Raw genomic sequence first — 14,807 nt, forward strand, 5'->3', positions numbered from 1 at the left:
TCTCCTACTGTAATGCCATGTGCGCAGTGCGCGGTACACAATGACTTGTATAGGCATGGGCCATGGTCATGGGGGAAGTCATCCGGTGACCCCGCCCCTTATGATGTCACCGCCCTATTATGCCCCGTCATGCCTATATAAGTCGTTGCGCATCACGCACATGGCATTACAGCGGGAGAGCATTGTGTCAACATCAGAAGAAGAGAAGAGGGAAGAAGATGATGGAGAAGACCGGGCAAGCGCTAGAAAAAGAGTGGACAAAAGAGCAGAAGATAGTGCAGGAGCCTGGAAGAAGACACCAGAAAGTGGGATAGTGTGTTTTTTTTTTTTTTTACTCTTTTTTTTTTTTCCCTCAGGTGAATGGGTAGGGGTATGATGTACCCCAGACCGAAGGACCTGGTATGCTCTTGAAGGGGGAACCCATGCCATTTCTTTACTTAAAATTTGGCGTGAAGTTTCCCCTCAAGATTCATACCAAATACAGTGCCTGGTATTGACGGGGATCCAAGCCTGATCCCCATTCATTGAAGTCGGACACGTCTCTGACTTCAAGTCGCAGGGAAAGTTGGATCCAAAGTAGGACGAGTGTCATGTCGCACCAGTGTGAACCCGGCCTTAAACCCAGCTGTCTGAGCTCTTTTTGAACTCTGTGTGTGGTCTAAGCCCAAAACAAAGCTACAAAAGTTACCAACAGTGAGTGTAGTGTTAAATTGTAAGTCTTGTTAACTTGCTGCACATTTTCACTGGCAAGTTATACACTTGCAGAGCACTTGAAGCACAAGTTCTAGTTGACACTTTTCCAATTTTTAGAAAATTTGCATGGCAAGTCTCTACCAAGAGCAAAATTGCAGTGGTTGGTGGATCTACAGCAAGAGCTCTGCAAGTCTACAGCATGAAAATTCAGCCACACTGACCCCTGTGGTGGGATGAATGACTATTGCACAACATAACTGGACCAGAACTTGCAGCAGAATTGTAGAATGTTTGCAAAGAGAGTTGATCTGAAGTCAAGCAATGTGGACTTGTGCAATTGTGCGACAAACTTGTGCAGCCTGGCAAGTCTAGCAATAGCTTAGCAAGTCATTTTCACACTTTCAGCTTAATTGCTTGCTATCTAGGGTGGTGGTTCCTGGTATAGAGGAACATGCACCTCTCTCCCTGTTCCACAAGTTAGAGATCCATGCATGAGCAGAAAGATATTTGGCTGCATAAGAATTTGGAGACAGGGGGTGCATTGAAAGTGGAATTAGATTAGATGTCAGAGGGGCACAGAAAAGGTAACAGCAGATAACCAAGCTTGGATAATAGCAATGTCAGTATAGGTTATCTTTAAGTCACTGAGTAAAAGCAGAGGTATAAAAATAAATTGACACCACTCTAAACATTATCCAGCCACAGATGATGTTCCATCCCCAATGCTCATCTCCACTCTCAAGCAGAAATAAAAAAAAGGAGTAACAGCCACACCAAATCCATAGCTCCCAAATGTCCCTGATTTTGAGGGACTATTCCTGATTTGGAACAAAGTCCCTTTGTCCCTCTTTCCTCCTCATTTGTCCCTTATTTTGGCCAGATCTATATAGTTGTATATAAAATTCACTTTTTATCTTTGAAAAGGTGTTTCCCAGTGCTAAACCTTTCATCCAATTTCTAAGTTGCTGTATTTGTAAATTTCAACAGCCAATAAAAAAGTGGATTAACCACTTGCCTACTGGCCACATAAACCAGACCGTGACCAATTTTCAGCTTTCAGTGCTCTCACACTTTGAATGACAATTACTCATGTAATGTAATACTGTACCCAAATGAATATTTTTTAATACAAATAGAGCTTTCTTTTGGTGGTATTTGATCACCTCTGGGTTTTTTATTTTTGAACTATAAATAAAAAAAGACCGAAAATGTTGGGAAAAAACGCTGTATCCAAAGAAAATTTCTGTCCTTTTTCCCCATAAATAGAGCTTTCTTTTTGGTGGTATTTGATCACTTCAAAGAATGAAGAAGGTCATCTGGTTACAAAGGATGGGGAGATGGCGAAGGTATTCAATTTATTCTTCTCCTCGGTCTTCACGAGGGAATCGGGGGGCTTCAGTAACCAAAACTGCAGTGTTTATCCTCATGACAGGAAGCACCTCCATGGTTAACAGAGGACAGAATTGAAATTAGACTTGGGAAACTTAACAATAATAAATCACTGGAACCAGATGGCTTGCACCTGAGGGTACCTAGGGAACTCAGTGAAGTAATTGCCAGACCATTGTTCCTCATTTTTACTGACACCAATATTTAAAAAGGGTCCAAAATACATCCCTGGAAATTACAGACCAGTTAGCCTAACATAAATAGTATGCAAGCTCTCCCCACAATAGGGATAAAACTTTTTTGCAGAAGGGAGTTTAGCCACTTGCCGACTGCCTGAAATTGATTGACAAGGGCAGAATGGCACTGATGCGCATGCCTTGCGGCCACGATGTCCGCCGGGCACCCGCGAATACTCCTGACAGAGCGAGAACAGGGATTTGTGTATGTAAACACACAAATCCACGTCCTGTCAGGGGAGAGGAGACTGATCATGTGTTCCTAGTACATAGGAACAACAATCGGTGTCTCCTCCCCAAGTCAGTCCCATCCCCCCCACAGTTAAAACACACAGTGAGGGGACACATTTAACCCCTTGATCGCCCCCTAGTGTTACTCCCTCCCTGCCAGTGACATTTATACAGTAATCAGTGTATTTGTATAGCACTGATCGCTGTATAAATGTCAATGGTCCCAAAAATGTGTTAAAAGTGTCCAATCTGTCCACCGCAATGTCGCAGTCCTGATAAAAAACGCAGATCGCTGCCATTACTAGTAAAAAAAAAAAAATAATATTAAAAATGCCATAAATCTATCCCCAATTTTGTAGACGCTCTAACTTTTGTGCAGACCCATCAATATACGCTTATTGCTAATTTGTTTACCAAAAATATGTAGAAGAATATATATCGGCCTAAACTGATGCAGAATTTTTTTTTTTTTTTAAGAAGTTTTTATTGAAATTTTTCAGGTATACAATAGCGTTAACATTATATCAACAACAGTTATACAACGATGGCTACGAGTAGAATACATTCTTTTACAGATAAATAAATACATTTTTTCGTAGAACATGTAGCTTCTAATTTTAGCCCTGAGTCTCGGGCTTTGCCGAACAGCAACATCAAGTGTCTTGAGCTACTGAGCATGTTGAACCAAGAGAGATGGTAGGATCAGTTATGAGACCCCTTGAGATGGGACAGGTGTCACATTAAATATTTCTGAGTTTGTGACACAGATAGGTAAGCAAGGCAGTCAAAAGAATACGATATCCAGTCACCCCTATTGGGAGATGCAGAATTTATTTTTATTTTTTTACATTTTGGGATATTTATTAAAGCAAAAAGTAAAAAATATTGTTGTTTTGTTTTTTTCAAAATGTTCTTATAGTGCAAAAAAAAAAACAAACGCATTGGTAATCAAATACTACCAAAAGAAAGCTCTTTTTATAGGAAAAAAAGGACATAAATTTTGTTTGGATACATTGTCGCACGACCTTGCAATTGTCAGTTAAAGCAACGCAGTGCCGTTTGCACAAAATGGCCCGGTCAGGAAGGGCATAAATCTTTCCGGGGGTAAATCCTTCCAGGGGTTAAAGTGGTTGACAAGACATGTGACCACTCATTAAAATTAGAAGAAAAGAGGCTTATCCTGGTATGAGCAGGGAGCATCGATAGTTTCAAAAAACTATTAGATAAGCACCTGAACGACCACAACATACAGGGATATACAATGTAATACTAACATAATCACACACATAGGTTAGACTTGATGGACTTGTGTCCTTTTTCAACCTCACCTACTATGTACCTATGTAACTTCTGCAGTTTTTATTTTTTGCGCTATAAACAAAAAAAGTCCAACAATTTTGAAAAAAAATACAATATGTTTTAATTTTTTATATAAAACACATCCAATAAAAAAAGTGTAAAAAATCCAATTTTTTCATCAATTTAGGCCAATATGTATTCTGCTACATATTTTTAGTAAAAAAAATCCTAATAAGCGTATATTGATTGGTTTGCGCAAAAGTTATATCACACTATGGGATATATTTATGGGATTTGTATTTATTTATTTTTACTAGTAATGGTGGTGATCAGCGACTTATAGTGGAACTGCAACATTAAGGTGGACAAATCGGACACTAAGTGACACTTTTCACACTTTTTTGGGGACCAGTGACTATAATACAGTCATTAGTGCTAAAAATATGCACTGTCACTGTACTAATGACACTAGCAGGGAAAAGGTTAACATCAGGGGCGATCAAAGGGTTAACTGTGTTCCCAGAGAGTACTTGCTAACTGTAGGGATGTGTTTTTAACGTGGGAATGCAGAGATCCGTGTTCTTGCTTAGCAGAAACACAGGATATCTACCTTCCCTACTAAAAGAATGGCAATCTGCCTTATTAAAATAGGCAGACCACCATTCATCCTCTCTCAGGAAAGTTCTGCATGTCCCGCCGGACATTGAGATGGTTGAACCCACTGATTGGATCCCGCTGTGTCCAATCACAGCAGAAGTGGGTCGCCGGGGGTGCGTGTGTGCACCTCAGACCCAGAAGTGCAAAATCACGTATGTATCTGTACGTGATTTGTGCACAGGGAAGCAGCCTTGCTGCCTTATATGTACAGTATATGGTTGGCAAGCAGTTAAAGTATTTCTAAAGCCTTAAGGTTTTTCATCTTAATGCATTCTATGCATTAAGGTGAAAAACCTTCTGTGCTGCAGCTGCCCCCAGACCCCCCTTTTCCTTGCCTGAGCCCATCTGATACAGCGATGTGCACAAACGCAGTGGCTCCTGTTACTGTCTCTTTCCTCATTGGATAGATTGATAGCAGCGGGAGCGATTGGTTTGGGACTCAGGAGCAAGAGTGCAAGGGTGCCCCCAAGGAAAGCGGCTTTCCCTAGGGGCACCCAAAGAAGAGGAGGGACAAGAGGATTGGGGCTGCTCTGTGCAAAACCATTGCACAAAGCAGGTAAGTATAGGCATGTTTCTTCTTTTTATGTAAAAAAAAAAAAAACAAGCTTTACAAAAAAAGAAGTCTCCCTGGGACTTTAAATGAGGTGGTCAGAGTTAGCCACTGAGTAACACAAGTAATAGTAGTATAAATGTTTATTAAAATAATTGTACATACATGGATAATATAGCATACTAGCTCAGTCAATGGATTTGCACATAGTAAAAAGAATAAATCAAGTTAATACAAACATTATACAATGCAGTATATACCAATGCACGCATCAGAAAACCTGACACACGATTTCGCAAGATCATTGCTCGCTCATCAGGGGTGGATGCGGATGAAGTGCATCTAAATAGACAAAAACATGTGTCATAGTGGTAAATGTAAGAACAATGGCAGAATGGGCCAGAGCCAAACGGCCCAATACTTACCAATGAACGAAACCAGAGTTTCCATCGCTGAACCCCCAAATGGACGGCAGCAGCCAGAGTATGGCACGGGAGCTGAGGGGGAGAAGGCGAACACAGGATCCCCCAAGGGGGGTGCCAGGCGGCAGACATGGCATGGGTGAAGGTGAATGGTCCTAATTGTCTCAGTATGTAACTTGATAGATATCTATATGTCTCAATGGTTTGCCAAATTTAGTAAGATGAACAACAAGTTATATAATGTAGTAAAAAATTTTTGTATAAGAGCATATATACTCTAGCATAAGTGTATATGTCAACCCTTACTAAATAAGCAGAGTAAACAAGTTATACATTTATTTGTATAGAAACATATGTCAACTAACTTGATCCAATAATGGAGCAGACATAGAAACTATGAATAAGGAAGTGAATCCTGAAAAAATGTGTTTGTTTTTGTAAATCAACCCCTATAGTAAGAAAAAAAAAAAAAGGTTGTGTGTAAAGCAGTGTTTAAATGAAACAAAAGTGCAGGGAATGCAGGTGGAGCACCAGGTGAGTGCTAGGGTGGGGAGAGCATATTTACCTTGATATACAAACAGCTGAACAGCAATGAAAAACTGTGATGTGCATAGTATTGGTGAGTGAAGAAAGTGATCTCAGCCATGTCACACACCTGACTTTTATCCCCTAAGAGGTCTGCTCTGCTCCACCCCCAACGCCATGCCAGGATGGATTGGTAAGCCAACACCAGGGTGTCAGCTGCCAATGGGAGCACGCATGCACAATGGACTCCCGTCCATCCAAGATGACAAACTGCACTGCCACTTGATGACAGCGCATCCGCGGAAGCCACACAATGGGTGTAGGAGCATGGTGCTGATATGCTGGTGGTCCCCTACCACAAAGTCCATAGGAAGAGGGGGACGGGACAGCAGGAGACACAAAATCTCCCTTAACAAATCGAAGCTCCCATGCCATACAAAAAAACAGCAACAGCCAAAGGAGACAGCAAAGGAAACAAAGGCCACAGGGGAAAAAAAACAGCTTTATAACCACTTTTTTAATCAAAGAGTGGAGATGTTGCTGTTTTTTTTACATAGTTACAAACTCAGGTTGATAAAGTTCACTGAGTTTAACAAATAGAAAAAAAAACGAATAAAGAAATCACTAAAAACCTCTATACACAGAACCCTATAGCCACAGTTCATCCAAAGGAGGGCAAAACAACATTTGTAAAGCTTAGTCCAATTTGCTGAATAAATTCAGTTCAGTGAATCTTTCCTTTTAGCTGAACTCCTCCATTTTTCTAATCAGTTTAGTTAACCTTCTCTGTACTCTCTCTAATACACTGCCATCCTTTATGTGAACCGTGCACAATAATGAATGGCATGTTCCAGATAAGGTCTTACTAACATATTGTACAGGGGCAAGATTATGTCTCTTTCTATATACCTCTTTAAATAAATAAAAAATGTTCTTGCTTTAGAAACTGCACAATGATATTGCATGCTATTATTAAAAAGGAACTTCACAGCCCCTCTCCCCCATTTAATTTTTTGCTTTTTATCCTATTTTGTTGGGTTGTCCGACTCCTCAATTACCATAGTCACACACCCAGCGAACCCAGTTTTGTCCTCCTGTAAACTGTCACTCTGCTGCTGCATGCTGAGTCTCGTACCTTCATCTTCCTGTCTGATGTAATTCAGAGCCACCTGACTCATAGTATACAAGTGATACTCGAAAAATTAGAATATCGTGCAAAAGTTCATTTATTTCACTAATGCAACTTAAAAGGTGAAACTAATATATGAGATATGAGATAGATTCATTACATGCAAAGCAAGATAGTTCAAGCCGTTATTTGTCATAATTGTGATGATTATGGTTTACAGCTCTTGAAAAGCCCAAATCTACAATATCAGGAAATTAGAATATTGTGAAAAGGTGCAATATTCTAGGCTCAAAGTGTCCCACTCTAATCAGCTAATTAAGCCATAACACCTGCAAATGGTTCCTGAGCCTTTAAATGGTCTCTCAGTCTGGTTCAGTAGGAATCATTATCATGGGAAAGACTGCTGACCTGACAGTTGTGCAGAAAACATTCACTGGCACTCTCCATAAGGAGGGAAAGCCTCAAAAGGTAATTGCAAAAGAAGTTCGATGTTCCCAAAGTGCTGTATCAAAGCACATTAATACAAAGTTATGTGGAAGGAAAAAGTGTGGAAGAAAAAGATGCACAAGCAGCAGGGATGACCACAGCCTGGAGAGGATTGTCAGGAAAAGGCCATTCAAAAGTGTTGGACTTTCACAAGGAGTGGACTGAGTCAGTGCATCAAGAGCCACCACACACAGATGGATCCTGGACATGGGCTTCAAGTGTTGTATTCCTCTTGTCAAGCCACTCCTGAACAACAAGCATCATCAGAGGTGCCTTACCTGGGCTAAAGAAAAACAGACCTGGTCTGTTGCTAAGTGGTCCAAAGTCCTCTTTTCTGATGAGAGCAAATTTTGCATCTCATTTGGAATCCAAGGACCCAGAGTATGGAGGAAGAATGGAGAGGCACACACTGCAAGATGCTTGAAGTTCAGTGTAAAGTTTCCACTGTTTGTGTTGATTTGGGGAGCCATGTCATCTGCTGGAGTTGTTCTACTTTGCTTCATTAAGTCCAAGGTCAATGCAGCCCTCTACCAGGAGATTTTGGAGCACTTCATGATTCCTTCCGCAGACAAGTTCTATGGGGGTGCCAACTTCATTTTCCAGCAGGACTTCACACCTACCCACACTGCCAAAAGCACCAAAACCTGGTTCAATGACTGTGGGATTACTGTGCTTGATTGGCCAGCAAACTCGCCTGACCTGAACCCCATAGAGAATCTATGGGGCATTGCCAAAGAATGATGAGAGACATGAGACCGAACAATGCAGAAGAGCTGAAGGCCGCTATTAAAGCATCCTTCCATAACATCTCAGCAGTGCCACAGCTTCCATGCCACGCTGCATTGAGACAGTAATTGCTGCAAAAGGGACCCAGACCAAGTACTGAGTACATATGCATGCTTATATTTTTCAGAGGTCTGATATTGTTCTATGTACAATCTATGTTTTATTGATTGCATGTAATGCTCTAATTTTCTGAGATTGTGGATATGGGGTTTTCATGAGCTGTAAGCCATATTTATCACATTTATGACAAATCATGGCTTGAACTATCTTGCTTTGCATATAATAAGTCTATCTTATATATTAGTTTCACCTTTTAAGTTGCATTAGTGAAATAAATTAACTTTTATGCGATATTCTAATTTTTCGAGTATCACCTGTACATCATTCTTGCATAGGTGGGAATGGATGCAGGGGATGGGGAGGAGTGCAGAAATAAAAAAAGCAAACAAAAATGTCAGCTTTTAAAGTTTGAGGACGGGGGAGGGTTGCAACAATGGAAATCTCTTTTTTGCTATGAAGGTCTGCTTTAAGTTTATGATCTACCAGATCACAACACCTATGAGAAATGCTGAGATCCCAATAATAGAGGAAGTGGCGATGCCAGATTGCACGAAGGTTATTACCTCTTTATGCAGCATATTGATGAACAAATACCTTTTGTAATATCACATGAAATGCAGAGAGCAACGATCTTGAGACATATTGTAGGTAATGGTGAGGAAGATGAATGGTTGGGGATATGGGAGGGGGTTCCTTCTTTCTCTATGTCAATAACTTAGAGAGTACCAGTTATTTATTGTCCACAAGAATTATAGTACTCCCCTTTCACCTTACAGAGCAAGCCTTCCAGATAATTCTGAGTGTAATAGATATGGACAGACTCCAAGAGATTTTATACCTGGACATGTCCTAAATTGTGCATTATTGGAAATATGTTATTCTGTATATTAATATTTTTAAAACAAATGTTGTATGTGTAGCACTCACCCCTGGATGGGCCATTGAGTATATGCCTGAGTCTCCCTTGCTGGAACAGATGCAGTTCTATGCATATTGACAATACAGGCTCAGTATAGAGGATGTCTTTTCTTGAATTTATTGCAAAAAAACTTGAAAAGGAGGGGATTTGTAACAGGCAGTCCCCTAGTTACAAATCCGACTTACAAACGACTTCTACTTATAAACCGAGGGAGACAACAGGAAGAGACAGGAAATCTACCCCTAGGAAGGGAAATTCACTACTCTAAGGATTATTATGGGAAAAAGGTACCTCTACTGATGCTTTATCACCAAGGCTTGTTTCCACAACAACCCAAAATTTTCAAAATCCAATTGTCATTGGAACAGAAAGTCAGGTGAAATCTTTTGAACAGGGGCACAGACAGAAAAACAAATGTTACAGGGGTGTTAACCCTTCCCTATGGTATCCAAAAATCTTAGAAAAAACATTTTTGTTCTGACTTAAGCCGCGTACACACGGGCGGACTGTCTAGCCATCTTTTTCCGCCGAAACACATTTCAGCGGACAGTCCGCTCGTGTGTGGGCTTCAGCGGACTTTTTCAGCGTGCAGTCTGGCGGACTAAGTATTTCGGAATTTCCGTAATACTGTCCGTCGGACTCGCATTTCGGCGGACAATCCGCCCGTGTGTATGCCAGTCCGCCGTACTTTTGAAATGAGCGGACTTTTCCCGCCCGGAGAAAAGTCCGCTCATTTCGAGCGGGTATCCAGGTAGGCGGGGCCCGCGAAGGAGACGTCGCTGGCCCCGCCGCCTGGTATGGACTTAAAGGGGAACCCCAACGCCGAAAAAAATCGGCGTGGGGGTTCCCCCCAAGTCCACAACAGACCCTTGTCCGAGCACGCTACCTGGCCGGCCAGGAAAGGGGGGCGAGCGAGCGTCCCCCCTCCTGAGCCGTACCAGGCCGCGTGCCCTCAACATGGGCCCTCAACAAGAAGAAGAACGGAAGGCGGCGGCGGCGGCGACAGAAGACCGGGCCACCGCCTGTAAAAGAGCTATAAGAAGGCGCGGTGGCCCGGCAGAAGAACCGAAGAGGGGGACAAGACCCCCGAAGTCGGGAGAAGAGGCCGGCGGCGAGGAAGAAAGCCGGACTCTTCCGCTAGCAAAAGAACTACAAGAAGATAGCGGAGGAGTCCGGCGAGAAGACCCCCGAAGACGGAAGACCCCCGGAGCTGTGCAATAAAGTATTTTATCTCGTGTGTTGTGTTTTTTTTTGTACTTTTATTTTACAGGTGAATGGGTAGGGGTACATTGTACCCCATACTCATTCACATAGGGTGGGGGGCCGGTATCCGGGGGCTCCCTTATTAAAGGGGGCTCCCGGATTCCGATAAGCCCCCCGCCCGCAGACCCCGACAACCAACGGCCAGGGTTGTCGGGAAGAGGCCCTTGTCCTCATCAACATGGGGACAAGGTGCTTTGGGGTGGGGGGGCGCGTGGCCCCCCCTTCCCCAAGGCACCCCCCATGTTGAGGGCACGCGGCCTGGTACGGTTTAGGAGGGGGGGGCGCTCGCTCGCCCCCCTTTCCTGGCCGGCCGGGTAGCATGCTCGGACAAGGGTCTGTTGTGGACTTGGGGGGGACCCCCACGCCGTTTTTTTCGGCGTTGGGGTTCCCCTTTAAATCCATACCAGGCGGCGGGGTCAGCGACGTCTCCTTCGCGGGCCCCGCCTACCTGGAGACGCGCTCGAAATGAGCAGACTTTCCTCCGCGTGTGTGGGCGAGTCCGTTCATTTCAAAAGTAGGGCGGATAGTATGGCAGACTTAGTACGCCGTATTAGTCCGCTCAAAAAGTGGTGTGTGTGGTCAAGTCCGTTCATTCGAAAGTATGACGGACTGTCCGTCGGATTGTCTGACGGACTAAGTTGGCCAGACAGTCCGCCCGTGTGTACGCGGCTTTACAAACTTAAAGAGGAAGTAAACCCTGATGGGTTTACTTCCTCTTTTTTTCCCTGCAAAGGTAAAGCATAATGGACTACTATGCATCGCATAGTAGCTCATTATGTGTCACTTACCTGACACAGGAGCCAGCGAAGTCGCCGCTGTCACCTGTAGTCCGCCACATCCATCTTGGTTGTGGCGTCTCTCGCAGCTCCGACGAATGACAGCGGAGAAGCCGCGATGACGTCACTCCCGCGCATGCGCACGGGAGTCGCGTCTCGGAGCTCCGACGCTGCCATTCGCCGGAGCCGCGATGACGTCACTCCCGCGCATGCGCACGGGAGTAGACAAATTTGGCAAATCCATTCTTGGACTTGCCGCATTTAGTGCGCCTGCGCGCCGCTGTCTACGGCGCATGCGCCGTAGACAGCGGTGCCCATTTTCGGGCAAATATCTCCTAAACCATATAGGTTTAGGAGATATTACTTGGACCTACAGGTAAGCCTTAATCTAGGCTTACCTGTAGGTCAAAGTTGTTTGGAAGGGTTTACTTCCATTTTAATAACAAACCTACAGACCCCATCTTATTTGTAACCTGGGGACCTTATGTATCAGGAATCAACAGATGGAAAAACTTCTAGCACAAATCCTTATAATGGAAGAAAGCCCTTAGTAGGTCTTACAATTACCCAGGAGTTGCATGCCACCACGACATTCTCCAGAATAGAACGTCAGAACAGTGTCCTCCAGCAAAAATCCTTTTAGCAATTTTCTCCAGCCCCTCAGCCCAGCACCAGCTGAGGCCTAACTTCAATTCCTGTCTCACAATAGCTGCCTCTCAGGGGCAGCAGCCCCAGAGCAAGTGGAGGTCTCTTTAAAAAGGGAGAAGAACACTCTGGAAAGGCCTGCAAAACATTTATCACCTTCCCAGCCACTGTCACTGTCGGGAGACAGGCTTGGAGACCAGTAGCTATAGCAGTAGAGAGGCTCCCATTGACCAGTAGGATACGTACATGAACAAGTCACCTTAGGGGATGACACTAATCTGTCTTCCCCAGAGCTCCTAATGGTGGATATGAGTTTTGCTGCATGCTAGTACCAGGTTGCAGTCCTCGGAATCACCCCACAAAGAGGTGAGCAAGCTGGGGTCCACGAAGAGAGGTAAAAGGTAGGGATGGAGTAGAAGCATAGTCAGTAAACAAGCCAAAGGTCAGTAACAAGTGGTTACAGGTTGGGATCAAACAGAAGCGTAGTCGAAGAACAAGCCAAAGGTCAATAGCAAATGGTTGCAGGTTGGGATCAAGTGAAGCGGAGGAACATGTCAAGGACCAGTAACAAGTGGTATTTCAAATTTTGACTCATCAGTCCAGAGCACCTGCTACTATTTTTTGTACCCCAGTAACTATGTTTATTTTCATGCATAGTTAAGTCTCTTGGCCTTCTTTCCATATCCTGTGCATGAAAACATAAGAAGTGGGGTACAGAACAATGGCAGCAGGTGCTCTGGACTGATGAGTCAAAATTTGAAATATCTGGCTGTAGCAAAAGTCAGTTTGTTAGCGAAGGGTTGGAGAGCAGTGCAATAATGAGTGTCTGCTGGCAACAGTGAAGCATGGTGGAGGTTCTTTGCAAGTTTGAGGCTGGATTTCTGCAAATGCAGTTGAAGATCAATGGTGTCCTCAATGCTATGAAATACAGGCATATATTTATCCACCATGCCATACCATCAGAGGTAAGGGGGATTGGCCACAAACATACAGCCAAAGTAATTAAGAACTATCTTTGGTGTAAAGAAAAACAAGGAGTCCAGGAAGTGATGGTTTTGCTACCACAGAGCCTAGGTCTTAACATTATCGAGTCTGTTTGGAATTACACGAAGAGACAGAACGATTTAAGGCAGCCTACGTCCACAGAAGATCTATGGTTAGTTCTCCAAGATGTTTGGAACAACTTACCTAATGAGTTCCTTCAAAAATTGTGTGCAGGTATATCTAGATGAACTGATGCTGTTTTGAAGGCAAATGGTGGTCACACCAAATATTCATTTGGATTTCTCTTCTGTTCGGTTACTTTCCATTTTGTTAATTGATAAAAACTATTAACACTTCTATTTTTAAAAGAATTTTTAATTGACAGCATTTTTTCCACACCCACCTAAGACTTTTGCACTGAAATTTATAGTATATACAGTATTTATTGTTGGGGTTTAGCTCAATAGGGATCACCTTCCCTGGGAAAATGGTAGTGCAAATGGCCGGTTTTCTTAAAAATCTGTCTTGTAGCCAGTTTTATTTTAAAATTTTGCATGAAAATCAAACAAACAAAAACAGAAAATAAATCCTTGCCATCCATGCGCTAACTAAACAATTCAGGTTTCTAACTCAGAGATGAAGGGCTTCTCCCAGTCACTCACAAAACAAAGATAATGCAAACCTTTTTCTTTCTCTCACAAACCAAACGTCACATAAGAAGCTCTCTCAGGTTTTGCCTTCCTGAGTCCCAGGCCAAGAGCAATCATGCCCCAGCCCTGCTTTATTTACACCACCTGCTGGTGGACACAAGTGGACCGTAAAATCTGGTCCAGAACCAACCCTGCTAAGGTAACTGGTAAAACCTGGGTCGTATTCCACCTTAGTTCCCTGCAAATGAACTTGTGCAAGGTGAAACATAACGTCTATCGATTACCTCGCCTTTTATAATGTCACAATATATATACTGTACTGTATATACAAAAATATTCTACATTCCAATTAAACTCATTTTCTACGACAATTTCCTACTTTCACTATGCCCTCTCCCTAGAAATACTAGCTAGTACCCAAAAAACAAGAAGGCAAAAAGCATGCAAGCTATATTATTATCAGACTCTATGGCCTTCAGCTGTATGTCCTGTAGCTATACCCCTCACTCTATGCAAAACACCTTGTAGAGAGCCAAATGGATTTACTGCATCAATTATGTATGTAGTTCTATACTTCAACTTTCAGCTTCCACATATAAAAAATGTTAGAGTAAAAACTTAATTTACCTTTATGACCACATTATGAGTTCTGACGTTATGGTCATAGTTTCAGATCTTGAGACAGGCATGGTTGCTTGGTGATATTACAACCTTCTCTAAGTCAGTGTTTCTCAACTCCAGTCCTCAAGGCACCCCAACAGGTCATGTTTTCAGGCTTTCCATTATTTTGCACAGGTGATTTGATCAGTTTCACTGCCTTAGTAATTACCACAGCCGTTTCATCTGAGGGAAATCCTGAAAACATGACCTGTTAGGGCGCCTTGAGGACTGGAGTTGAGAAACGCTGCTCTAAGTAGTATTAAAGCGGCATTAAACCCAAAACCAAAAATGTAATGCTGTATATTGCAGCTTGCCAATCAATAGATATGATGGCTCCATCGGTCTTCTTTTCTTTGTTCTTTTTTGTATTGACCTGGTGCACTGACCAGTAACACACCTCCTTTATTAATGAGACACAACTCTGGAGGAATGAGAAGAGGAGACACA

The sequence above is a fragment of the Lithobates pipiens genome, unplaced genomic scaffold, assembly GCF_037356315.1.
Source record: "Lithobates pipiens isolate NorthernLeopardFrog02 unplaced genomic scaffold, aLitPip1_a1.2 Scaffold_10, whole genome shotgun sequence".
Lineage (NCBI taxonomy): Eukaryota > Metazoa > Chordata > Amphibia > Anura > Ranidae > Lithobates > Lithobates pipiens.